Below are 26,253 nucleotides of genomic sequence, written 5' to 3'. Positions count from 1 at the left end.
GGATTTTTTTTTATTTTTATTAATTACAGTTTATTCACTTTGTATTCCCCCTGTAGTTCCCCTCCCACCTCCCCGCACAATCCTCTCCTCCCTCCCTCCTCCCACCCGTACCCCTCCCCCAGTCCACTGTAGGGGAGGTCCTCCTCCCCTTCCCTCTGATTCTAGTCTATCAGGTCTCATCAAGACTCTCTGCATTGTGTGTGTATATATATATACACACACACACACAACTTTTTTTTTAATTTTTATTAATTACAGTTTATTCACTTTGTATTCCCCCCGTACCTCCCTCCTCCCTTCCCAATCCCAACCTCCCTCTTCCCCACCCATGTCCCTCTCCCAGTCCACTGAAAAGGGAGGTCCTCCTCCTCTTCCCTCTGATCCTAGCCTATCAGGTCTCATCAGGAGTGGCTTCATTGTCGTCTTCTGTGGCCTGGTAAGGAGGAGGTGATCAAAGAGTAGGCCAATAATAATTCCTTATTTCCTGGTGGGTTTTGTTGCTTGAAAGTTTGCTATTCATCTTACTAAACCATTTCTGAGCCAGATTTCAGCAAATGTATAACAATGTCCATATCTATTAGCTCTTGATACTATAATAGAGATATGTAAAAATAGGTCCCAGTTTTCATGTTCCATGGTGTGTTCTATCTACAGACCATTATATTCATAGGAAACCCCTTCTGACCACCTAGAACAGTGGTTCTCAACCTTTAGGTCACAACCCCTTTAGTAATCAAAGGATCCTTTCACAGGGGTCACCTGAGGCCATGGGAAAGCACAAATATTTACACTTTGATTCATAACAGTAGCAAAATTACAGTTATAACATAGCAACAAAATAATTTTATGGTTGGGGATCATCACAATATGAGGAACTGTAATAAAGGGTCGCAGCATTTAGGAAGGCGGAGAACCACTGGTCTAGAAGATAAAATCTCATTGTGCTGTGAGCAAAGACCATAATGCTATAGAAAGTAAATAAAAAGTGTCTAAACCTCTAGGTAGGGCCACCTTGGACATTTTAGAGAGGAGCTTTACTCAAATAATGAGATCAGAGTTGTAGCAGTGAGCTACGTAGGCAGGGAACAGTCATTGCTTTTGTCAAAATGTCATCAACTCCAGGCCCAAATGTTTTTTTTTTTCTACCAAAAACTACTTTTGACATTGTATGAAAGGAAGGTGGAGCAGAAAGTTTCTTTTTTTTTTTTTTTCTTTTTCTTTCTTTCAGTAAATTCCATGAAGCTTTTACCACAATGAGAGACAAGGTAAAAACACATAGAAAATTCTGGGGTGTATGTTTTCCACACACATTTTAAATCACTATTATTAATGTAATTGTTGCTTTTTTAATGAATGACAATTTTTACATGTTGAAAAATTAAAATAACCTTAAAAGGATTGCAGAGATTGTTCTACTTTTATGGACAGTTAACAAATGACTTACAGGCTTTCAGAGAAAAGTTGCTCCTCACACAAAAGAAGTAACATTTAGTTTAAGTATGCATTAAGTTTCTGTACATTTCTCATGTATAGAGTCTAGTACACCAGAGAGAAACCTTTCATCTGCCTAATCCAGCCAAATGTCCAAAAGTTCATGTGTCATGCTTCACTGGGAAGAAGCAGAAACACACCATCAAATTGTTTGCCGTCTGAGTCGTTGGGCCTTGACTCTATTAGTCATCAAGGTTGGTAGACAAAAAAAATGTGTGCTTAAGCAAGGCAGATCTATAAGTTTAAGCATGGTATACCTGTAATCTCAGGTGGATTACAAGATCAAAGCCAGCATTAGCTGCATGGTAGATGTCTCAGACAAAAACACAAAATTGTTGTTAATGTGTTATTAAATAAATGTAAACGAACTTAATGTGGTAGATTTTTTTCTCTTTCCCAGTCTGCCTAAATCAAGCCCCCATGATTCTTGGGTTAATAAATGCTTGCTACAACTTTTGTTGACAGAAACAAGCAGTGGGTTGTAAGAAAAAGAACCCCATTTCATCATAAATTTTATCACAGCTATTACAAGATAATATTTCATTGATTCAGAAGATCTCAGTATATTAAGGGAAAGCCTAGGGAGATAGAAGAGTGGATAATCATAGCTTCCTGATCTGTGTACTCTGTTTTACCACCTGATGATGCCCTACTCCCTCCCTATCCAGTCACTGCAACAAACCTAAACACACACACATACACATACATACACACACACAAAAAAAAAAAAAAAAATTGCTTGACTTTTTGAGACTGAAAGCTCCAGGTTAAGTGAAAAATACATTTGTATATTTTAATAGATTTTATGAGAATGTACCATAGGCTCAGATGTTTGACTACTTGGTACCCATTAGTAGAGCATTTGGTTTGGGATGTATATCCTAATGGAAAAAAGGTCAGGCTTTGAGGTTTCAAGAGCTGCCTGCCATTTGCATTTGCTCTATTTGTGCCTTGGGTTGAGATGTGAGGTCTCAGCCTGCTGCTCAGTCCCTGCCTGGTGCCACTTCTGCCTCTGATAGTGATACACTCCTGTGCCTCTGGAACTGTAAGTCCTGCCTTCCATAAGGTACCGTGGCCATGGTGTTTTATTACAGCAATAGAAAAATAAATAATATAGACGCTTTTTCTCTAATTTGCCTTTGTTATCTGTAAACCTAGCAATGGGAATTCTTCCATATAGCCTATGGTTGGTCTTTTCTGATTAATTGTATTGTGTTAACTTGGAAGCTATGTGTAAACATATAAATACCTAATTTTTGCCTTATGTAGTTAACATATACACACAAAATTCTAGAGAAAAGTGTGTTTAGATTATGCTCATTCCTTAGAATGCAAGTAATTTGAAATGTTTTTTTCCAGAATTTAGACAGCATACATTTTTATAATTCATTAAGACATTTTAAAGTAAACATTGCTCTCTAATAATAGAAAAAAAAAGGGTAGAAGGGAACCACACTGAAGCTGAGGCGAGTGCTTGTGGCTTATAAAGCAATGTGTTTAGTTATGTTAAGTCTGGAGTGAAGGGATAGTGACATGCCTAAGAGATGGCATTTAATAAACTAGATCCAACAGAAGATGTAGAAAGAGAAGCTGGTGTAAAATAAATGGGGGAACCTAAGATTTAAGATGACAGGTGGGTGGTAGTGCCATGCTCTGAGAGACTATAGGAGTAAACACCTCATTTAGCTGCTATGAACACAATTGAGCAAATGTCCTTGTTGTAAGGTTGAGTGAGCATCTTTCAGATATATGCTCGAGTAGTATAGCTGGATCTTGAAGTAGCACTATTTCTAATTGTCTGAGAAAGTGCCAGATTCATTTCCAAAGTAGTTATACAAGTTTACATTCCCACCAGCAATGGAAGAAGGTTCCCCTTTCTCCACAACGTCTCCAGCATGCATTGTCACTTGAGTTTTTGATCTTAGCCATTCTGATGGGTGTAAGGTAAAATCTCAGGGTCATTTTGATTTGCATTTCCCTAAAGACATTGAGCATTTCTTTAAGTGTTTCTCTGCTGTTCAGTATTCTTCTATTGAGAATTTTGTTTAGCTCTATACCCCATTTTTTAAATTGGATCCCTGCTTAGATGTATCCCATAAGCAGCTCAGTCTCCATGTGTGTTATCTAGTAAGGGGAGCAGGGGATGTCTCTGACATGGACTCAAAGGCTGGCTCTTTAACCTCTTCCCACTGGGCAGTCAGCCTTACCAGGCCACAGAGGAAGATAATGTCGCCAGTTCTAATAGACCTGATAGGCTAGGGTCAGATGGAAGGGGAGGAGGACCTCCCCTATCAGTGGACTAAGGAAAGGGCATAGGCGAAGAGGGAGGGTGGCATCAGGAGATGAGGAAGGGGGATACAAAGTGAGTAAATTGTAATAAAAAAAAAAAAAAAAGGAACACTGGAAATGCACTGAGAAACATGGAATAAAGAATGAAACTCCAGGGGAGAGAGCAGAGGCTGAGGAGGAAATGAGGAGTGTCTAACTTAAAGAAAGGAAGCAGGTTTGAAGAGCAGGGCTGGCCAGAGAAATTTCCTGTAAAATACAACATTGCTCTGAGAGATTCTAGTCAGCATACTTTATGATCTTAAAGATTTTTTTTTCTACTTTCTGGTAAAATAGTTCAAGCAAAGCACAAATTGCATTAAATTGAAAGAATCAATGAAGCTGAATCGTGGCTAAATAAACTATGCTTTGGAAGAGTATACCAGTAACTCAAGAGGGCAGTGACCTTAACTTGATGGGGATAGGCACTGCGACATCACAGAGACTGCTTCCATTCTTGTAAGTGGAAGAAAACACCTATTTAGCAAGTACTCGATTCTGTCACTAATGAAAGGTAGATCTATTTTGCTGATCAGAAGTTGTTACTAATCATGATGTTTCATCTTTGTGGCTCACTAGTCAAATCCAAGTGAATAAAAAGCAGTTTATTGGCTGTTTCCTGACTCCAGTTCTTTGGTTGTATTAAGCTGAGTTTGATTTCTAGAAATATTAACATGCCTTCATGGGTTACAACAAAACAGTGTAAATATGGGCAGGAAATAATTGAAGTTATGGCAGAGTATTTCTTCTCTTACCCCACCTTCTAAACTGAAGGAATGGTCTCAAATGGAAATTCTAAGAACAAATGCCATTTGTCATATAGGTCAGTGTGACCCACTGAGAATTCTTTGATGGATTAGTTCAAAACCAAACCTCTCTTCTGATAAAATCTGACTTCTCTGGACACTGTGCATATTTTAGATATTTCAAAAGCCCCGATGAGCTTGAGCTTAAGTGAAGTCACACAGTGTGGATAATGACATAACAATTGGTGTCAGCCGCTGGGAACACAACAGAAGGCTATCCGCATTGAAGGTGCAGAAAGCAGGGTAACTGTCCTGAGTTTTATTCAGGTGTAGCACTCAACGTTCTCAAATTTCCCAAGAAAGAATTGATAGGGCAACAGCGAACATCTCATCTGCTGCTCGGCAAAGATAAGGTAAGAGTTCTGCTCATCACTCCCAGACAGGTTGACAGAAAAGATCTGCACTTCAGATGCTTCCTACCCAAAAAGAAGTGTTTGGTACCTACCAGAAAACATAGCCAAAAATGGATTGATTAAGAAAATACAAAATACATTACTTTCAGAGAACTTTTTTTTTTTTTTTTTTTTTACAATTATGACCTTAATTGAACTTAGTGGAAATTCTCAAGGGTGTGTGTCTGCGTAAATGTTCTATATTTTAAACTCTGGGGCTTCGCCAGATACTTCAAATACTAACACTAGTCAAATTTCCCTTTAAGGATATTCTGAAGGGAACATTTTCCTAGTGATTTTCAGTAGAAATTGACAAGGAATGGTTTTTGGCTGAGGAGGAATCTTGTGTGCATGTCACAGAGCTGGAAGAAAGAACTTTTTTTTTCCTACAAAATTGAAAGTCTGTAGGGATAGCTAGATAATGTTCTGGTCATTTGAAGATGGGAGGCCTGTGACTGAGAGGGAAATCCACCATCTGTTCTTCCACACTGTGTAAATCAAAGGAAAAAGCAGCTGAAGAAAAAGTGAGTTGTTTGTTTTGTTTTGTTTTCCCTAATGCTTCCTTTATGTTGTTTATGTGGTATTTTGGCTTCTTAAAAATGTTTAGGAATGAGATTTTTACAAACGTTCCAGGAAGTTCTTAAGATAAACTTGCTTGGAGGATATGTATGGACCATGAAGTCTCAGCAATTACAGCCAATTAGTACTGTTTTGTTTTGTTTTCTTTTCTTTTTCTGCGTTTTACAGATCTCTCTTTTTGATGGCACTCATGGAGGCAGCCCAGTAGCAAATAACTGGAATTGCCTCCCGGGTTTGAAATTATCTTAATACATGGACATTTCCATTTTCATAAAAGGGCAAGGAAGGTAGTTCAGGTTCTATTCTGCCTAATTCATCTGAGTGAATAACATTTTCGTTGGGGATATTTGACTGAATTACTTATACAGAACACATCTTAAAGTCAGTATAAGAGTTAATTAGAAGCCTATTCCCTACTCTCTAAAAGCAGGCATAGAGCAATTCCTAATCTTTTTCAAAGAATGCCTGTGTGTCCCACCCACACAGTAAGTGTATGATATATTATATTTAAAGTACTACTGTTTGAGATATCATTATTTGGACAAAAAGTACTCTTTTCCAGTCATATCTCTTTGGTACCTGTCATTTATTAGAAACCAAACTCAGCATACTGACTGTTTTGGAGTATAGAAATGTAGAAACTTAAAATATCAATAAAATGTATAATGAAAGAATAAAATGTGTAATGAAAGAAAAAATCTTTGAGCCACTTTGGCCACTATTTCAGATTTACAAGGGTGTCAGGTATAAATCTTAGCAGACTTAGCACAAATACCAGACAAAATATGTCTAAGTGCCTGTGTTAAGATAAATGCGTGGAGTCACAAGCCAAATTGGTTGATGTGGAAGGTAAACTCAGATGTCTGTTCTCCCTACTACAGATCCCCATGTTGACCTCACTGAATGCCAGCTGTCTATGTAGTGTCACCTCATTGACAAACTCCTCTCATCTTCAACATGGTGCCCCACAGCAGCATTTTTAATAAAGACTTAATTTGGATTAGGTAAATTAGAATATTTCGTACCTTTTATACTGAAAATACGTTTTTTATACAAAATTTTAGGGAAGCTTTAGATTATTTTGATTCCATACAGGGAGCATGGAATTGGCTATCAGTTAAAGCATGCATTTCCTTGTTCTTGTGTATAAGGTCTTCTTGTCAGTAACCACTGGTACCATAGAAGGACCTTTGAAGAGAAGGATTGTTGGTAGATAAGGGATGTCTCACTAAAAACACCTCGAATCCTCTCAAAAAGATCAGCTTGAAAGTGTATATGCCCCTAAGTCAAACCATCATGAGCTCATATGTGACCTACAGACTCTTCTAATAAATAGAATGTGATGGTGTGGTGGCATCCCTGGCAAAGCAGCTAGAGATTCTGACAGGAACAACACTTAAGACACCTTCCACAATAAAATACCATGGTAACTAACGTTATTTCCATCCATTACCTGTTTAGCCCTGGCTACCCATCTCTCTTTGGTTGTCTGACAGCATTCTCAAGCCTCATACAAGCTAACTAATTATTTCCTTCCACTTCATATGTACTTCCCTCAGGTGTACTCTTCTACAATCAATGACACCACGATTCCAGTCATGGCTTAACCCAGACATAGGATAGGATAATGTTCCCTTTCTTTTACTACCATCTTCTTTCATTTGGTTAACATTAGCCCTTTATTTGCCCCCCCATCTCTAGCAGAATGAATACCATCCACCTCTCTCAACCTCTTGTTGACGCTGCCATAAGCCAAATCCCCATTTGTGACAGTTTTGCATTCTGAGTACATGCTGGTGATGCTAACACTGTTAGTCTCCAGGTCTCACTGAAGGGCAAGGATAACTCATGGACATGATGGGCTGGTGTAGGAGCATTTCTGGTTGTCATTAGTACTGGACATTAAAAAAGATGAGCACCATAACCATTATTTCTGTTGTCTTGTAGTGGCTTGATCTGATTGATGAGTATATAAATTGATAATAGATGAATGAACAGATGATAGATAGACACGAATTCTTGGTTCTGTGAAAAGAGGGAGAGAGAAAAATCATTTGATACTTATGTCAGAAGTGTTAGCACGCTTAAAAAATATTAAAAATCTATGACCATCATGCAATTAAGTTGAGGCTACTATGGGGCAGAGGGTTTCTGTCATAAATTCTGGTTAAATACATGCCAGCATAGAACAAACAGTGCTTCTAGTGTGTGCAAGCTCTCTTCACATGAAGGTTAACATTTCTTTGTCAGATACATGAAAATAACCCACTTGGGAAAATGTAAACGCAGCTGACATTAAACCTGCCATGTGGTCTAAATTAAGATTCTGTTTTAAAAGTGATTTCACGTCCTACAATTTATTACAAATACTTGTTTATTCCAGGAACATTTTTATAATTATACTATGACAGAAACTTGTAACCTTTGACCAATAACTTTTCTAAATTGAACAACTATACTCTAATTTTATCCAATAGTTTTCTTATTGTCAGTGATACTTTACAATATATCATTTGCAAAGTACTACAGATGGAAACTTTCTAAAACTCTGTGATCTCAATCAGGAAACTTAACATCTGGGCATGTTTTATTCTAACTTTTTAAAAATATCGATGTAGTTAATATTTAATTTATTCTATTTAATTTTCACTTAAAGTGATATACATTCCATCATACTGTTAAATACCATTATAAACACCATATCAATGGTGACTAATATTATCTTAAAGAAAAGTCTTTCAAATCCTAGTCGATCATAATGCAACTGCAGCCGAAGCAGGAGTCCCAGTGCGTGAGCAAAGCCCACTCCACTGCAGCTAGAGCGTGAGCTATGCATGTGTGGCTTCACGCCACTGTAATTAGATGCATGGGCATGACTGCACCACCAATAAAAAGGGTGCAGATGCATGTGTGGGCACATCCCCCTGCAATACAGTATGTAAGGCATGTGCATGGCTGCCTTCAGCTATAACTGGACAGTGTGATAATAACGTTCACGGGGGTGGCTGAATTTTAATGCAGCTTTATTTAGAAAATCGAATTTGAACTTTATATATGTGTCAGCTGCCCAATTGCTATGATTTCTGCTCTTTAAAAATATAAACAGAATGTTTAGGGCTCAGGACATACAAACAGGAAGCGCTGAGATTTGGGTAAAGTTGCAGAACTGCTCTAGAGCCTCAGTCTGAGAACTCTGCCTGAGTTTGAGAAACTTCTGTGAGCATATACATGTACTTGTTTTTCATAAGAAATAGCAAGATGCTCTCTTTTTTCCACTGTATGGTTTTGGCGGCTTCATCAAAAATCAGGGGTCCATAGGTGTGTGGGTTTATTTCTGGATCTTCTATTTTATTCCATTGACCTACCATTCTGTTTCTATGCCAGTGCCATGCAGTTTTTATTACTGTTGCTCTATAGTACAGCTTGAGATAGGGATGGAGATACCTCCAGAAGATCTCTTATTGTTTTTTTTTAATTTTTTTCTTCACAATTTATTCATTAAATATCACAATTGAAGCCCCCTCCCTCAACTCCCCCTAGTCCCACCCTTCCTCAGCTCTTTTCCCCATCCCCTTCCCCTAGTCCACTAAAAGGGGGAGTTCTCCACTATTGCCATCTGCCCATCTCATCAGGACTGCCTGGGTCCTCTTCCTCTGTGGCCTAGAAAGGCCACATCATACAGGGTTGTTTTAGCTATTCTGGGTTTTTTGTTTTTCCATATGAAGTTGAGAACTGTTCTTTCAAGATCTGTAAGAATTGTGTTGGTATTTTGATGGACACTGCATTGAATCTGTAGAGTGCTTTTGGTAGCATACTCAGAGGTACCCTACGGGCACCTCAGTCTCCGTGTGCTCCCTAGTAAGGGGAGCGGAGCCTGTCTCTGACATGAACTCAGTTCCCTGCTCTTGGATCATTTCCCCCTGGCGGAGTATCCTTGCCAGCCCAGAGGAAGAGGATCCAGGTAGTCCTGATAGTCAGACAGTAGAGGAAGACTCCCCCTTTCAGTGGACAAAAGGAGGAGAATGGGGGGAAGAGGCAGGAAGGTGGGGCCAGGAGATGAGGGAAGAGGCTACAATTGGGATATAAAGTGAATAAATTGTAAAAAAAAAAAAAAAAAAAAAAAAAAAAAAAATTAATTAAAAAAACTAGAGAGAGAGAGAGAGAGAGAGAGCACAACTTGTGAGAGACAAGAGGATTTCCCCCCTGTCATCGACCTCACTTTTTTCCCAGTGGGTAGACATGAGCAATGCACCTTCTTAATCTAGGCAGACACTGAGGACGTCTTTCAGAAAAGGCAGCACAGTGAGATCTCAGCAACCAACTCCCCAGCACAGGAAATGAGAAGTGCTCCATGTCGAAGCACTCCCTTCCCAGTTACTTACAGCTGAAGTGACTCTGGGTAGGAAATAGAACAAATAAATTTAGGGTGGAAATTTTATTCTCACTGCTTCCAAATTGGAGAAATTCATGCAAAAGAAGAGAATGGAAGAATCTTTAATTAAAAACAAAAAAAAAAATAATTTCCCTGTGTGAAAAAAAAAAAAACACAAAATAAATTATATCTATTAAGTACCAGGAACCTCTGAACTATATTGAACTACATTTTTTTTTTTTTGCTAACTACATCAGCTTAAAAGAAAAAACAAAAACAAATAAACAAACCTCAGTGTGTTCCCCCAAACCCAGTATTTCCATTTGTTAGATGAGAAAAACAACACAGAACAAACTAAGAAATTCAAGCCCCTCTCAGCCCACGGACTTAGTGGTCCTGTGAAAATGAGATTGCAAGCATGCTTGTAAGCAAATAGGAAAATAAAATGAGCACTCAGAGGCCGTGTCTCAATCTTGTACCCATCAAGAAATCTCCCAGCAAGCCTGTCAGCACCACCCTGCCTATTCCTTTTCCTCCCATTGTTCCTTCTCTTCTTTGCTGTGAAGGTTTAATTTCTTTATTTGGTATTGCCTGAAATGTTAATAGCCATATAACTAATTTGTTGAGGACTGTAGATTCTTTTCTGAGGAAACAACTCACACAAGGTGAAGTGGAATAAGCAGTTTTTGTGAAATGACCACCACAAGAGCAAGTATAAGACAATCATTGGCTTCTAATGTGAGCTGATCTGAAAAGAAACTCTTCATTGTTAGCTCCTTAGTTAACTAAGCTTGGAACTCAAAAGAACACACATTTCTAATGTAAAGCTCATTTAAATAGATTGGTTAACAATGTAAAGTTGTTCTATTAAATATTTGCAGATTTGATTTAGCAGTGCATTCAAGAAAAAACAATAAATATGTTCACATTTTCTCTCATTGGTGTGTACAGAAGATCCTTCTGGTTTATGATCTTAAAATTCATCAGTGTGAGAAAATGTGAAGATAACACAGAGTGGATGGACAAGTTCAAACCACACCTTCTGAAATAATCATTGCTCCTCTTGTAATGATGGACTAAAAGAAAGCTGAGACATGGTTAGAACATGGAAAACCAGTAACGTTATGATTGAGATTCTTCTCTTGACATTCGCCTATAAAGTAGTGGATTAAAAATCAAGGGTAGTATGAAGCCTATGAATTGGTAGTCCTTTCTATCTGATAAAATGTTACACTTATGCTTTTGTGAGAATGATGTTTTAACTCTGTTGCGGTTAATGGCTTTGATTGCAGCACCATTCTAAAAGTAATCTCTCCGTGAAACCATACGAAGTGCCCCCCCCCCCCTATTTTCCTCATCTCCACAGAATAAATTAAGAGATGGAAAAGTCTAGTCAGCTGCTCTGTTTCATGGGAGAGTTCTTCATTGGCTCTCTGGAGAATTCATGTTTGAACTCTCCACACAAAACATTGAGCTTTCAACAATCTGGGCTTGCAAGGGTTCCCCAGAGACTAATATCAAACATTCCACCACAATTCTCTGTTGCTTGTTTTAGGTTATTTTTGATTGATGTCTCAAAGTTATGGTTCTGGTTATTTTAAGACTGTTGAGTTGTTTGGTTTATTTTTTTTTTCAGTATCATTTTGAGGGGGGAATAGCTACTACTTCAAAATGTGAACCATACTTCTAGCTATAGGTTGACTTTTCTATTTTTATGTCTATTTGACCCTCACACGAGATCATAAGCAACCAACAGAATTCTTATTCTGTAGTTTAAAAAAGAGGGGCCAGAAAAGTGAAATGAATTATGTAATCACAAATTAAAAGCTTGCACTAAAGTAAGCAATGGGGGGATCTTCTGCTTCTGATTTCCAAACCTACGTTCCCCTTACGTTTTTGTTACAGCAAATAATCAAGCAAGGAACTGCTTGCTAGTTTGTCCATCCTCAGAAACAGAGAAAAAAATGAAAGAAAAATCCAAATATAGAAACTACTTGCTAGTTCTTGTAATTCTTTCTTAAACTTGTGTGTGTGTGTGTGTGTGTGTGTGTGTGTGTGTACATGCGTATGATGTGTATGGGTACTGACAAGTCATAGCACATGGGCAGGTCAGAGGACAGCTTCGTGGAGGGCAGTCTCTCCTTTTACCTTTATTTGAGTTTAGGATCAAACTAAGGTCATAAAGCCACATGGCCTTTTACTGCTGAGGAAGGTGTTCTTGAACTCTGGGGAACTTGCACTCACCAACAGACAGAAAACACTCGTGTGAATAATTAGCCTTTGTTCCGTAGCACACACATGTAAGAGGTACAGAGGAAGGGCTGTAGCACGTGAAGCAGCTGCCTCAGGCAGCATAGGCTGTCCATGGTTAATGCAGTGTAGACTGTTTCTGCACCCTCTGGACAGAGTAGTGCACACTGTACCTTGATCGATGATGCTCAGAAATGCTCGTGGCTGCTCAGTTATGCCTGCCTGCCCTTCCAGCAGTTTTTCAAAATTAAAACACTAAATGAGAAAATGACTACAAGTAAATCCAATGAAATACAATTTAAATTAAGAATCTTCATCTAGTCTGCTTCTCCCAGGTTCATCCATGAAGCAGACAAATTTCAGATTTCGAACATTTTCACTAATGTTTTCCAAGAGCACTTTATTTTTTTAATATTTTTTTATTTTTAAATACTTTTATACATTCACTTGTATCCCAGCTGTAGCCCTCTCCCTCTTTCCCTCTCCACCCTCCCTCATCTCCTCCCTGCCCCCTTCCCTTCCGAGTCCACTGAGAGGGGGTGTCCTCCTCTCCTTCCATCTGGCCCTAGCTTATCAGATATCTTCAGGATGGTTGCAATATCCTTATCTGTGGCCTAGAAAGGTTGCTCCTCCCTCAGGGGGAAGGGGAAGCTCATGAGTTCATGTCAGAAACAATTCCTGTCCCCCTTACTAGGGAACCCACTTGGATACTGAGCTACCATGGGCTATGTCTGAGCAGGGGTTGTAGGTTATATCCATTCATGGTCCTTGGTTGGATAAACAGTCTCATAGAAGACCCCTGTGCTCAGATATATTTGGACCTTGTAGGGCCAAGAGCACTTTAATAGTGTTCCCTGGTTCTTATTTGAATCATGTTTGTCCCTAAATAAATCTAAAACAAAAGAATCAATGAAAGACTGGAGTGGAAAATTAGACTAGTCCAGCAGCATCTCCAGAAAGTATTCTGAAAAAAAAAAGAAGAAAGAAAGATATAAATTAAGCCAGAAATCCCAGCAGAGTCTAAAGAGTGCATCTATTTGCATCTATGCTAGTGATACTATACTCAGCCTTCCTTATGCTGAAACCCTGTGATACAATTCCTCATGGTGTGGTGACCCCAACCATAAAATTATTTTACTACTACTTTATAACTATAATTTTGTTACTGTTGTGAATCATAACATAAATATCTTATATACCACCCCTGTGTAGGTCACAACCTACAGGTTGAAAACAGCCGATGTAAATAAAAGTAAGTTATGGGCATCTAGACAGTAAAACATACAAACCATGCATTAGAGAAGTCATCTTAAATACCCTTTTCTGTACATTCTCTATGTAAAGCATGTAATCACTGTTATTATTTTTAAACAGCTTTACCACCTCCATGGTGAATACAAAGCTATAATCAAATCAATGGGGTTACTTATAATTGGATTTAGAATACAGAATATATGATAATAACTCTATCAAGCTAGAACACAATGAGATAAAAATTCCTTAAAAACATAGCTACACAGAGCTATTGTTGGAATTCAAGGGGTGAAATTTATTTCAACTCCATCATTAAAAGGTAAAAGCTCTCTTACTTTAGAATCTTTTATCTGATTAAAAAAAAATAATAGTTCTCTGTTTTTACAACACTGCATTAGCTAGCATTTTGCCTATTGGAATTAAGTTCTTTTAACAGTTCTAGTGTAGCTCACTGCACTAGTGGTAAGAGAAAAGAGAGGATCACAGAGGAAAGGGGGGAAGGGAAAAAGAGAAGGAATTGGAGATGGCGGGAGAGAGCATACTGCCTTCCTCCCTGACTTTGCATCTCAGCTGTTCTTTCAGTAGTGGATTCTTCTGTTCACGCACCAAACTTCTTCCCAGCTTTCCGGCTAGCACAGAACCTCCCATGAGTACCATAAGGATTCAAAGCCCTTCCCAAAATATGCTCCATTTATCTGAATTATTGTACTGTTGGCACAAAGAGTAGAGAGTTTTGTAACTCCACTCCTCTTGATTCATCATCTCTGCTGTTTCAAAGAAAAATAAATTGCATATAGAGAAAAGAAATAATATGTGTAAGATGCAAAAATAACAAATCAGCATTATACAATGGATATTATATATCCAAAATATTTTATCTTATCTAACTTCCTATCCTCTTTCAATATTAAAAGTTAATTTTAAACTGAACTCTTATGTTATATATTACAACCATACTTTAAAAAAAACTGTTCTATTATATTGTGTATGTGTGTGTGTGTGTGTGTGTGTGTATACATTCATACATATGCGTGTGCAAGAGTGTGTGTGTGCACGCATTTGGCTGGTTGGAACTTATGTGAATGATAGAGCTTTCAAGAAGTCTTTTGCCACTGCCTAGTTTACATTCTGTAAAATTTGGTGTTGAATATCTGCCTCACTTGCTTTTATTACCATATGGTGAGATGGCATAGGACCATGTATTTATCTGTCCTTTTGTCTTTCAGGAACACTCATGCTCTGTGTTGCTTTATGGATAGCAAATTGTTCTAAGCATGCATATTAAATTGTTTTCATTTAACTGTATAGTAGAACTTTCTGAACTCTCTCAGTACCTATGGGTTAAACTAAGAATGTTTCTATATAGGCTCTTGGCTCTCTTCTTTTGCTTTTTCTCTAGTCTTTTTTTAGCTACCCACTTTGTCTTCCTTGTGCATTTGTTGGGGTCCTTTACACATTCTCGATTGAGCTCTCAGCTGATGAGTAACTTGTAAGACCTTCTTTGACTCTGGCTTATTTTCACTAATGTAGTTTCTTGACAGAGGTTCTGACATTTACCTTAACATAGATTCCATGAGGCTAGTTTTCTTTTTCTGTTTTTTCACATTTACATGTTCATATAGTCTGTATTGCCAAAGTTTCTGCTTTGCCCTACCTTACAATCTAGCAGAAATGATGTTTTTACACGAAGGAAAATAGTGTGCACCTACTTTCATGCATCGTCACTTGGACATTCAATTGCCCCATGGCCCTTTGATAAAAAGAGCATTTGGCCCTGATCACTCATATTGGTCAATAGACCTTTCCAACTTGTCACACACAACACTGTCTCCTAGGTCACAGCTCCATATGTGTGGGTTGTTTCTGAGCCTCCTCTGTCCCAGGGTTCTGCATGGCTAATGCTGTGTTTGAACACCCCATGTGTTTCAGTAGCTCTGCCCTGGCCTGACATTTGACTCTGACATCACTCTTCCCTAGTTCACTGATATGGGAGGTCCTCCTCTCCTACTGTCTGACCCTACCCTATCAGGTCCCATCAGGACTGTCTGGATCCTCTTTCTCTGTGGGCAGTCTAGGTTGCCCCACCAGGAGAAGTGATCAAAGAACAGGCAACCAAGTTCATGTTAGAGACTGTCTCTTCCCCCCTTACTAGGGAATCCAAATGGAGCCCGGGCCATTAAGGGCTACATCTGAATGGCGGCGGGGGGGGGGGGGGTCTAGGTCCTCTGTATGTGTCTAGGTCTTTGGTTGATCCATCAGTGTCTGCAGTCTTCCCTGGGCCGGCCCAGCTTTTTTTTACTTTGTTGGTCTCCTTGTGAGACTCCTATTCTCTATGGGTCCTTCTATATCCTCCTTCTTCCATAAGACTCCCTTGTGCTCTGTCCAAAGTTTGGTTATGAGTCTCTACATCTGTTTCGATCCCCTACTGGTTGGAGTTTTTTTAGAGAACATCTGTGGAAGGTTCCCATCCTGTTCCCTCTCTCCTATTGCTTCTACTGTCTATCCTGTTTTCACTTATGAATGAGAATTAAGCATCTTCCATAGTAGCCTCCTTGTTTAGCTTCTTTAGGTTTGTAGATTTTGGTATGTTTATCCTATATTTTATGTCTAATATCCACTTATAAGTGATTATGTACCATGTGTGTGTCTCTGCTTCTGAGATACCTCACTCAGGATGCTCTTTTCTTGTTTTTAATAGCTGAGTAATATTCTGTTGTGCAAATGTACCATAGTTTCTGTATCCATTCTTTGATTGGGGGACATGTTTCCAGATTCTGGCTATTACTAGTAAAGCTGCTATGAACAAAGTTGAGCAAATGTCCTTGTTGTATTGTAGAGCATGTTTCAGATATATGCTTAGTAGTGGTATAGCTGGGTTTTGAGGTTATGCTATTCCCAGTTTTCCAAGAAAGCATCAGATTGATTTCCAAAGTTGTATAAATTTACATTTCCACCAGCAATAGAGGAGGGCTCCTCTTTCTTCACATCCTCTCTGGCATGTGTTGTACTTGAACACATCGGCACAGGAGACAACTTCCTGAACAGAACACCAACAGCTCAAGCTCTAAGATCAACAATCAATAAATGGGACCTCATGAAACTGAAAAGTTTCTGTAAAGCAAAGGACACTCAACAAAACAAAACAGGCTACAGACTTGGAAAAGATCTTCACCAACCCTACATTTATTAAAGGGCTAATATCCAGAATATATAACGAACTCAAGAAGTTAAATACCAACAAAACCAAGTAATTCAATTAAAAATTGGAGCACAGAACTAAACAGAGAATTCTCAATAGAGAAATAGCAAATGGCAGGGCCTGAGATTTCACCTCACACCCATCAGAATGGCTAAGATCAAAAACTCAAGGGATGAAACCATCCTTAACCTGTACTTATATGTCCCCTTCTAATACTCTTCTTTCCTTTACTACTTGGTTCCCTTCACACTCCACAGTCTCTGTTTACCCACAAGCCTTTTATGCAGCTTTCTCTGACAGCTCCTAGGGCAACTTATCCACCATCAAATGGTTCAAAATGATTCAAATGATGACAAAAATGGTTCAAATGATGACAAAAGCCAAACTTGCTGTATAATTCAGCACTTCACTCTAAATTTGTGAGCAGCCAACATGATACCTATCAAGTTTCATCTTCCAAAATTAATCCACATAAATTTGAAATAGTCTTGCCTCTCAGTTTTTCTTCCATGCCCCATCTTCTGTAGCACACTAACTCGGATGTTAACTCTCAGGAGGATTCTTTCTGCCTATATATATTCACTTGGGTCCTACTGCATCTTGATTCACCTACAAACTTTTCACATTATCCTTTTCTAAGTAAGACATCACCTCCAGCCTGAGCAACTCAAATACTTCCATTCTTCCCCATGCTTCTCGGAATTCCAGGAGTGGATACAGAAATGTACTATTGTATTAATTCTCTCAGTATCTAAATACCTGTCTCACCCTCATACCTCTGTTCTCCATTTTATCAGACTACAGATATGGCCTGTGTGTGACAGACTATACTATCTACAAACTCTAGCCATTGCCATAATAATGAAATTGATTAATGGCAGATCTCAGAACATATATAATACTATGTGATTTAATATATGTATGCATTATGAAATTTAATGTTAATTTGCGTTTTATCATTTCTCCATTAATAAACTTTCCTGAAAAGATCTCATTGAATATGTTTCATATCCCCTCCAAACACCTTAACAACTTTTTATAATGAAGATACAATATTTATCAATTAAGCAGGAATAAAAGCTTCTAATAGGTTTTCTTAAAGTACCTTCTAATCACTAATCATGTCTATCCTTATTGTTAAATTTTCATATCTCCTAAAAGCATGCCACTTGTTTATTATAAGAAGTTCAATTGTAGATTGCATCTTAAAGCAATGAAGCCCTTTGCTTCAGGTAGACTTTTCAAATTTGTCCACTAATATTGTCATCTCCTGCCTTGCAAGCTATGTGTCATACATTTCTTGCTCTTGTCTACAAATGCCCATGTGTACAAAAGTGCTTCCCAATCCTGTTAGTCCATAGTAAATGCCCTTCCCCATAAACTCCAGGACAGAGAGATCTATGTTTCTGCTACACCAAGGGTGGTACTGATGATTACCCTCTGCCCATGATCATGTCCATTCTGCCCATCTCTCACCAACTTTTGCCTCTAACTCCTCCATTACTGTCACTCACAGCCAAAAGCTACTTATAGCACCTGGAAAACAGACTGAAGGAATTCATAGCTCCCAATCCACTTGCCCTCATCAAGACATGTTCTGTGATACTATCACTAGGCTCACTCCAGATAGGGCATCTACAAAAGCAATAAAACTATCAAAGTCAAACATGATTAATGGATTTATTGGAGTTACAATAAATTACTTACAAGAGAGATTACTTACAAGAGCAGAAATTATTCCAAGACAACTGCATCACCAATGTCTACCACTGCGTGAGCCAAATCTCAGAAATGCTGAGGCCCTAGAGTACACTGCACAACTTGCAGGCAGCTGCAGGTCCAGAGTGTCTCTTCTAAGAAGCTGGGCTTATCTGAGCATTTTCTAGGCAGCTTAGATTATCTGGGAGTCTTTACTATTTGGAAATCGAAGGGGTCTAGTGAATCTGGTCAATTTCAAGGACTTCCTGAAGCTTTATATTATTGATGTCAGGGGTTTTAATAGGCTTCCTTGTAGAATAGAAATTGTCAGCTCAAAGGAAATTGCTACACAACAAAAGTAGGAACATTTCTTCCATTCTGCATCTACTTTCCAGATTTCTAGGTAGCAAAGCTAAATGAGTCTCCTGAACACTCACTCAGTGGAAGAAGATCCACGAAATAATTTTGGCTGTCAAATGTTTCCACCAAAAGGAGACTAGAGCCAAGGCTGGCAAACTATGTCTCCATCACGCTCAGGCAGACACAGATTCTCCAAGTGCTTCCTGAATCTTTGCTAAAAATAATCGCTCTTTGATGAGATCATTTCAGCTGGACAGTCAATCATGTGGGAAATGAAAATTAATTATCTTCAGTCTCTATCCTTAGAAATTCTGTTTGGCACTTAAAGAAATGCTCATCCTCATTAGCCATCAGGGAAATGCAAATCAAAATGACCCTGAGATATCACCTTACACCCATGAGAATGGCCAAGATGAAAAACTCAAGCGATAACACATGCTGGAGAGGTTGTGGAGAAAGGGGAACCCTCCTCCACTGCTGGTGGGAATGTAAACTGGTACAACCACTCTGAAAAGCTATCTGGTGCTTTCTAAGACAATTAGGAATAGTGCTTCCTCAAGACCCAGCTATACCACTGCTAGGTATATACCCAAAGTTTGCTCAAGTACACAAAAGGGATACTTGCTCAACCATGTTTATAGCAGCTTTATTTGTAATAGCCAGAACCTGGAAACAACCCAGATGTCCATCAACGGAGGAATGGGTACAGAAATTGTGGTATTTTTACACAATGGAATACTACTCAGAAGTCAAAAAGGAGGAAATCATGAAATTTGCAGGCAAATGGTGGGATCTAGAAAAGATCATTCTGAGTGAAATATCCCAGAAGGAGAAAGACAAACATGGGATATACTCACTTATATAGACCTATAAGATATGATAAACATAATGAAATCTATACACCTAAAAAAGATAATCAATTGAGCGGACATGGGGCAAGATGATCAATCCTCGTTTAGAAAGACAGATGGGATGTGCATTGAATGTATGACAGGAGTCTACTGAGCGCATCTAAAAGACTCTAACTAGCAGTGTTTTCAAAGCAAAGACTCATGACCAAACCTTTGGCAGAGTACAGGGAATCATAAGAAAGAAGGGGAGTTAGTCTGATGGGGAAAGGATAGGAGCTCCACAAGGACCAAATATATCTGGGCACAGGGTCTTTTCTGAGACTGACATTCAACCAAGGACCATGTATGGATATAACCTAGAACCTCTGCTCAGATGTAGCCTGTGGTAGCTCAGTAACCAATTGGTTTCCCAAAGTAAGGGGAACAAGGACTATTTCTAACAGGAACTCAATGACTGGCTCTTTGGTCTCCCCACCCCCGAAGGGAGGAGCAGTCCTGTTAGGCCACAGAGGAGGGCTTTGCAGCCAGTCCTGAAGATACCTGATAAAACAGGATCAGATGAATGGGGAGGAGGTCCCCCCTATCAGTGGACTTGGAAAGGGGCACGGTGGAGATGAGGGAGGGAGGGAGGGACTGGGAGGGAATGAGGGATCGGGACACGGCTGGGATACAGAGTTAATAAAATGTAACTGATAAAAAAATAATAATAATAAAATAAAATAAAGAAATTCTGTTTGGGTTAAGGAAATAATTTGGACATTTACAGGTTAATTATGCAAAGAGCATTACTTTAATTAGTGTAACTTCATTTCTCTTATTTTCTAACTTTATTCAGATGTTTATAATATGTGCCAACTCTCTTGGGTTATATGTATGCTCTCTGCCAATGCAATGTGAGTTTCATGTGTTTTTATATGCCTTTACAACTTTTAGATGTTTATTTTACAAATGAAATGTACTTTACACATTTATTTAAATTCAGAGATAAATGGAAGTTGTGTAAATGCCTTGTGAGCATATTAAGGACCTCACCAACAGCAGACAGTCCCCACTGCCTTTCTGCTTGTCAAATATACCTGTGGTGAATCTCTTGGTCCTGCTCAGCAGAGTAAAATATAAGCTGCTCACAGCTTTAGCCTTCTCATCAGTTCCTCCCCATAAAACATAACTTGACAGAAAAATACTCATTTGAAAATTAACACCTAAGAAACAGCATCTTCAGGTAGAAAACTCACATCCTATTATGTACAAATTTAAAATCTAAAGAATATGAAAAAGTAACTTGTTTATCTTCCTATGCTGTGTGATATGTAATTTCACTTCTAAAGTAATCTTCTAAGCCTGTAGTGTATGTATAAAGATTTCATAGGCTGAGACTCATAGCCAACCTTTGGGCAGAGTGTAGGTAATCTTATAAAAGAAGGGGGAGATAGACTTGGAGAGGACAGGAGTTCCACAAGGGGAGCAACAGAGCCAAAAAATAAAAATAAAGAAAAGAAAAGAAAGAAAGAAGGAAAGAAAGAGAAAGAAAAAAGAAGAAAAACCTGAGCCCTGGGGGCCCTAAAGAGAATGATGCCCCAACCAGGGACAATGCATGGAGAGGACCTAAAATCCCTGCTCAGATGTAACCCATAGACTCAGTCTCCAAGTGGGTTCCCTAATAAGGGGAGCAGGGGCTTTCTCTGGCATTAACTCATTGACAGGCTCTCTGATCACCTCCTCCTGGGGGGTGTAGCCTTGCCAGGCCACGGAGGAAGATGATGCAGCCAGTCCTGATGAGACCTGATAGGCTAGGGTCAGAGGGAAGGGGAGGAGGATCTCCTCTATCAGTGGACTTGGAGAGGCGCATGGGAGGAGATGAGGGAGTGAGGGTGGGATTGGGAGGAGATGAGGGAAGGAGCCACAGCTGGCATACAAATTGAATAAATTGTAATAAATGATAATAATAAATTTTTAAAGATTATGAACTTTGAAGAGTTTTGAAGTCTTTGAAAAGTTAACACTAGGAAAGGAGTACCCCATTCTCCTTCCTCAACTTTTCCCATTGGGCAATGCAATTCTTCCACAAATTAAAAAAAAAAATGCTGATTCCATACGTAAGGAAGAGAAGAAAATACGAAACGGTGCTCACAAAATAATTAAGTGGAGAGATTTCATGTAGCTGAAAAAGATTCGTCTTTATATCTTTTTTAAATTTTTTATTAATTACACTTTATTCACTTTGTATCCCCCCATAAGCCCCTCCCTCCTCCCCTCCTGATCCCACCCTCCCTCCCCTTTCTGCATGCATGCCACTCCCCAAGTCCACTGATAGGGGAGGTTCTCCTCTCCTTTCTGATCTTAGTCTATAAGTTCTCATCAAAAGTGGCTGCATTGTCCTCTACTGTGGCCTGGTAAGGCTACTCCCCCCTCGGGGGGAGGTAATCAAAAAGCAGGCCAATCAGATTATGTCAGAAGCAGTCCCTCTTCCCATTACTATGTAACCCATTTGGACACTGAACTGCCATGGGCTACATCTGTGCAGGGGTTCTAGGTTATCTCCATGAATAGTCCTTGGTTGGAGTATGAGTCTCTGGGAAGTTCCCTGTGTTCAAATTTTCTTGTTCTGTTGCTCTCCTTGTGGAGTTCCTGTCCTCTCCAGCTCTTACTATTTCCCACTTCTTACATAAAATTCTATTCACTCTGCCCGCCAGTTGGCCATCAGGCTCAGCATCTGCTTTGATAGTCTGCAGGGCAGAGGCTTTCAGAGGCCCTCTGTGGCAGGTTCCTAGGTTGTTTCCTGTTTTCTTCTTCTGGCTTTCAGAGGCCCTCTGTGGCAGGTTCCTAGGTTGCAGGTAAATGGTGGGACCTGGAAAGGATCATCCTGAGTGAGTTGTCCCAGAAGCAAAAAGATACATATGGTATATACTCATTCATATAGACATACAACATAGGACAAACCCACTAAAATCTGTGCATCTAAACAAACTAAGCAAGAGAGAGGACCCTAACTAAAATGCTCAATCCCCATCCTGAAAGGCAAAGAGGATGGACATAAGAAGAAGAAGAAAACAGGAAACAACCTAGGAATTGTCTTTATATCTTAACCTCTCCATCTCATCCCATTTCCTCAGACATTCAAACTAAAATTTCAGGGTCTTCCAGTATGCCTCATCTACCCCAGGGAGAATCTGTTCTCAAGACTCAACACTTGGGCTTTTGTAGCAATCTCTTGCACATATTTTCCCCTTCCTTATAAACTGGGATTGACTGAGTGCATGCTGCGTGTATGCTCGCTTCCTTCCTTCCTTCCTTCCTTCCTTCCTTCCTTCCTTCCTTCCTTCCTTCCTTTCTTGATTTGCAGACTTTCAGCAGCCTAACTCTCCAAAGCCTTCCTAGGAAAGTCCTTCCCCTCCCCACTGGGCTTTCTATTGGCTCCCTAAAGAATTGTGCATGATACAAATGTATATTTATATTTATATTGTATATTGTATATTTTTAGTAAAATATTTGTACCTCTTTATACCTCATCTGTAGTTAAGTGATAGACATTGTGAAATGAGGACTGAGTTTTTTAGTGTGATTTTTGCCAAAAAGAAAGTAATCATTCAGTTTGTTCATTTACTTCAGAATATGTTCAAACTTGGTAAGGGCAGGGAAGTCAACTACCACTGAGTTAATATTCAGAATAGTCTTATAGAAGGGGAAAATCCATAAGATTTTAAGATACTGAACAAGCTGTTTTTATCCTACGCAACTCTGATGTTTTTTACAAATGAGAATGAAATAGCTGTCCTTATTCTTTTAAAAAGTAAGGAAATATGGTCTAGCTTATTTAAGAATTTTCTGTGAAACAAAGGCTGTCGTGTGGTCAGAAATTGAGGATCATGTATTTTTTTCCCTTATATTTATAGTTCTGACCTGGTCACCGAATGAAATAAAGAAATTATAATCTTTTATGTAAATCTGTTTTAAATAAACTATTATAGTAGTACCAATTTTGAAATTCTTTGTCTTCATTCTTCTAACATACTAAAACCTCACAAAATGGAAGTCTCCTAAGCGTTCCCAATCCAGGAGAGACCCCGTGCTTCATGGTGGTACTGTATGCATTTTAAACTGAATACATATTCATAACAAAATGACATTTCCATATTACATGAAAGAAGTTAAAGGTATAACATTTATTGTGGAGTTTAAACACTTGATCACTGTGAATGCAATTTAAGATATTTTTAATGTTTCTAGGGAATCAGATCTATTTTCCTGCTGTTTTCAGAGCCCTTTGAATATGTTTGTACTCACTAGATCTGGACATTTCTGTGAAATTAATCAAATAGGGAATTCAATGTTCTTGCAGATAATTTTGGCCATGTCCCATTGGGAACTTTCTAGTTTGAGTTTGTATCTTTGCTGGGAAAAGACCCCTGTGTTCCAGATTCTCATTCTTTTTCCTACATAACATTGAAGAGCAACAAACACAGTCAATATGCAAGGAATTGATAGCAATATGGATTTGCCAAGAAACCATGTGCTTCATCGATAAATAAGAGAAAAATATTTAAGAATTTCATTTTACATGGAGTAGATACAAATTAATATCAAAATATTTAAAACATCATATTAGTTACTTGCTCTACTGGTTTTTCCTAAATGAAAGCAATCTAGATTAGAGAATAAGAATGTATATTCCAACAAACCCAGAGATTGTAAATCCCATTTTTTCCAAGGAAAATTAGTGCTGTTGTTCTTAGTTATAATGAAAATGGCATGCTCCTTACTTTTCTAGGTTTATAAAATAATTCTAAGTCTTACCCTAGCCCTAGTTTTATATTTTTAGTCAGTTTTCATTCTGGTGGAGGTAATTCCACTGACTCATGACATACATATAAATATGGATATATATATATATATATATATATATATGCTGGTTTTGCCCTGAATCTTATAGTTTTTGTTGCATCTTCATACCTGGGACACTACTCAACCAAAATCTTGAACTGAATCCTGCCAGCAGAGAAAATTTGCATTTCAGATTTGAGGGGAGAGTTCCACAAATGCAGAGTTCCAGATAGCCAAGGGTAGCAGGAAGCAGTTTTTAGCCTCGGACACCATCTGATAGGCCTGCTCTTTGATCACCTCCCCCTAAGGGGAGAGCAGTCTTACCAGGCCATAGAAGATGACAATGCACCCACTCCAGAAGTGACCTGATAGACTAAGATCAGATGGAAGGAGAGGAGGACCTCCCCTATCAGTGGACTTGGGAAGGGGCATGCATGAAGAATGGGGAGGGAGGGTGGGAACAGGAGGGTAGGAGGGAGGGGCTTATGAGGGAATACAAAGTGAATAAAGTGTAAAAAAATAATAAAAAAATGGAAAAAACAGCAGGAGAGAAGTACATGGTACAGGAAGTCCTCAGGATTAATATGCAAGACCCTCATTAGAAATTCAGCAGAAGATTTAGAAATAAAATGCAGTAAAAATAGCAATATACTGAATTCAAGTTTGAATAATAAAGAATTGCTATTTTCATCAAATTCCACTTGCAGAGCTGTGAGCCAGTTATGTAGTGCCAGTTTTAAACACCCTTCTACAGGTCACACTGTTGTGTTCAATGTGCCACACCTGGCACATGATTGCATTCTCATTCGCTTCCACATTGGTACATAAGAAAGGATTTTGTTTCAAAATGTGGTTGCTTTTACTTTAAAAAAAAAAAAAGGGAGAAGAGAAAGAAAGAAGAAAGAAAAAGAAACGTCAGGTGGTGGTGACATAGGCTGGATAGCCTGGTATACAGAGCAAGTCCAGGACAGCCAAATCTACACAGAGAAACCTATCTCAAGAAACCAAAAAAGAGAAAGAAAGAAAGAAAGAAAGAAAGAAAGAAAGAAAGAAAGAAAGAGAAAGAGAGGAAAGAAAGAAAAGAGAGAGAGAAAGAAAGAAAGAAAGAAAGAAAGAAAGAAAGGAAAGAAGGGAAAGAAAGAAGAAAGAAGGGAAAGAAAGAAGAAAGAAAGAAAGAAGAAGGGAAAGAAAGAAGAAAGAAGGGAAAGAAAGAAGAAAGAAAGAAAGAAAGAAAGAAAGAAAGAAAGAAAGAAGAAAGAAGAAAGAAAAAGAAAGGAAGAAGAAGAAAGGAAGGAAGAAAAGAAATGAAAGGAAAGAAAGTAAAGAAAAGAAAGAAAATGAAAGAAAATGAAAGAAAGAAAGAAAGAAAGAAAGAAAGAAAGAGAAAGGAAAGAAAGAAAGAGAAGAGAAAGAAGAAAGAAAGAAAAAGAGAAAAGTAGAAAGAGGAAGAGAGGAGATAAAAAGAACTGACAAAAATAGGAGTCTAGCATAATTGTCTTCTGAGAGGCTTCATCCAGCAGCTGAGGGAAATAGGTGTAGAGAACAGAGCCAAACAATAAGCTCAGCTGGGGGAGTCTTTAGGAAGAATGGGAGGAAGGATTTGGGGAGCCACAGGGATGAAGGACAAGACAAGAAGACCTAAACATAAACTAACCTGAGCCCATGGGGATTCACAGAGACTGAACCACCAACCAAAGAGCATGCATGGGCTGGACCTAGGCCACCTACACATATGTAGCAGATGTGCATATGGGTCCCCTAACAACTGGAGCAGGTTTGTCTCTGACTCTGTTGCCTGCCTTTGGATTCCTCTCACATACCTGGGCTGCCTAGTCTAGCCTCAATGGGAGAGCAT

At 38.8% G+C, this 26,253-nt stretch overlaps 1 protein-coding gene across 1 annotated transcript in view; it reads left to right on the top strand.

The window, feature by feature from the left end:
• Positions 1-5,340: 5,340 nt before the first annotated feature.
• Fhl5 (four and a half LIM domains 5) overlaps positions 5,341-26,253 on the top strand; it is a 38,556-nt gene continuing 17,643 nt past the window's right edge. Inside the window, exon 1 of the mRNA XM_060384620.1 lies at positions 5,341-5,538. The gene's annotated coding sequence lies outside the window, so the exon portion shown is untranslated. The remainder of the gene's footprint in view (positions 5,539-26,253) is intronic.

This window comes from Meriones unguiculatus, chromosome 6 (assembly GCF_030254825.1).
Source record: "Meriones unguiculatus strain TT.TT164.6M chromosome 6, Bangor_MerUng_6.1, whole genome shotgun sequence".
Taxonomy (NCBI): Eukaryota; Metazoa; Chordata; class Mammalia; order Rodentia; family Muridae; genus Meriones; species Meriones unguiculatus.
The sequence above is the reverse complement of the archived record's forward strand: the minus strand, read 5'-3'. Positions and strand labels throughout refer to the sequence as shown.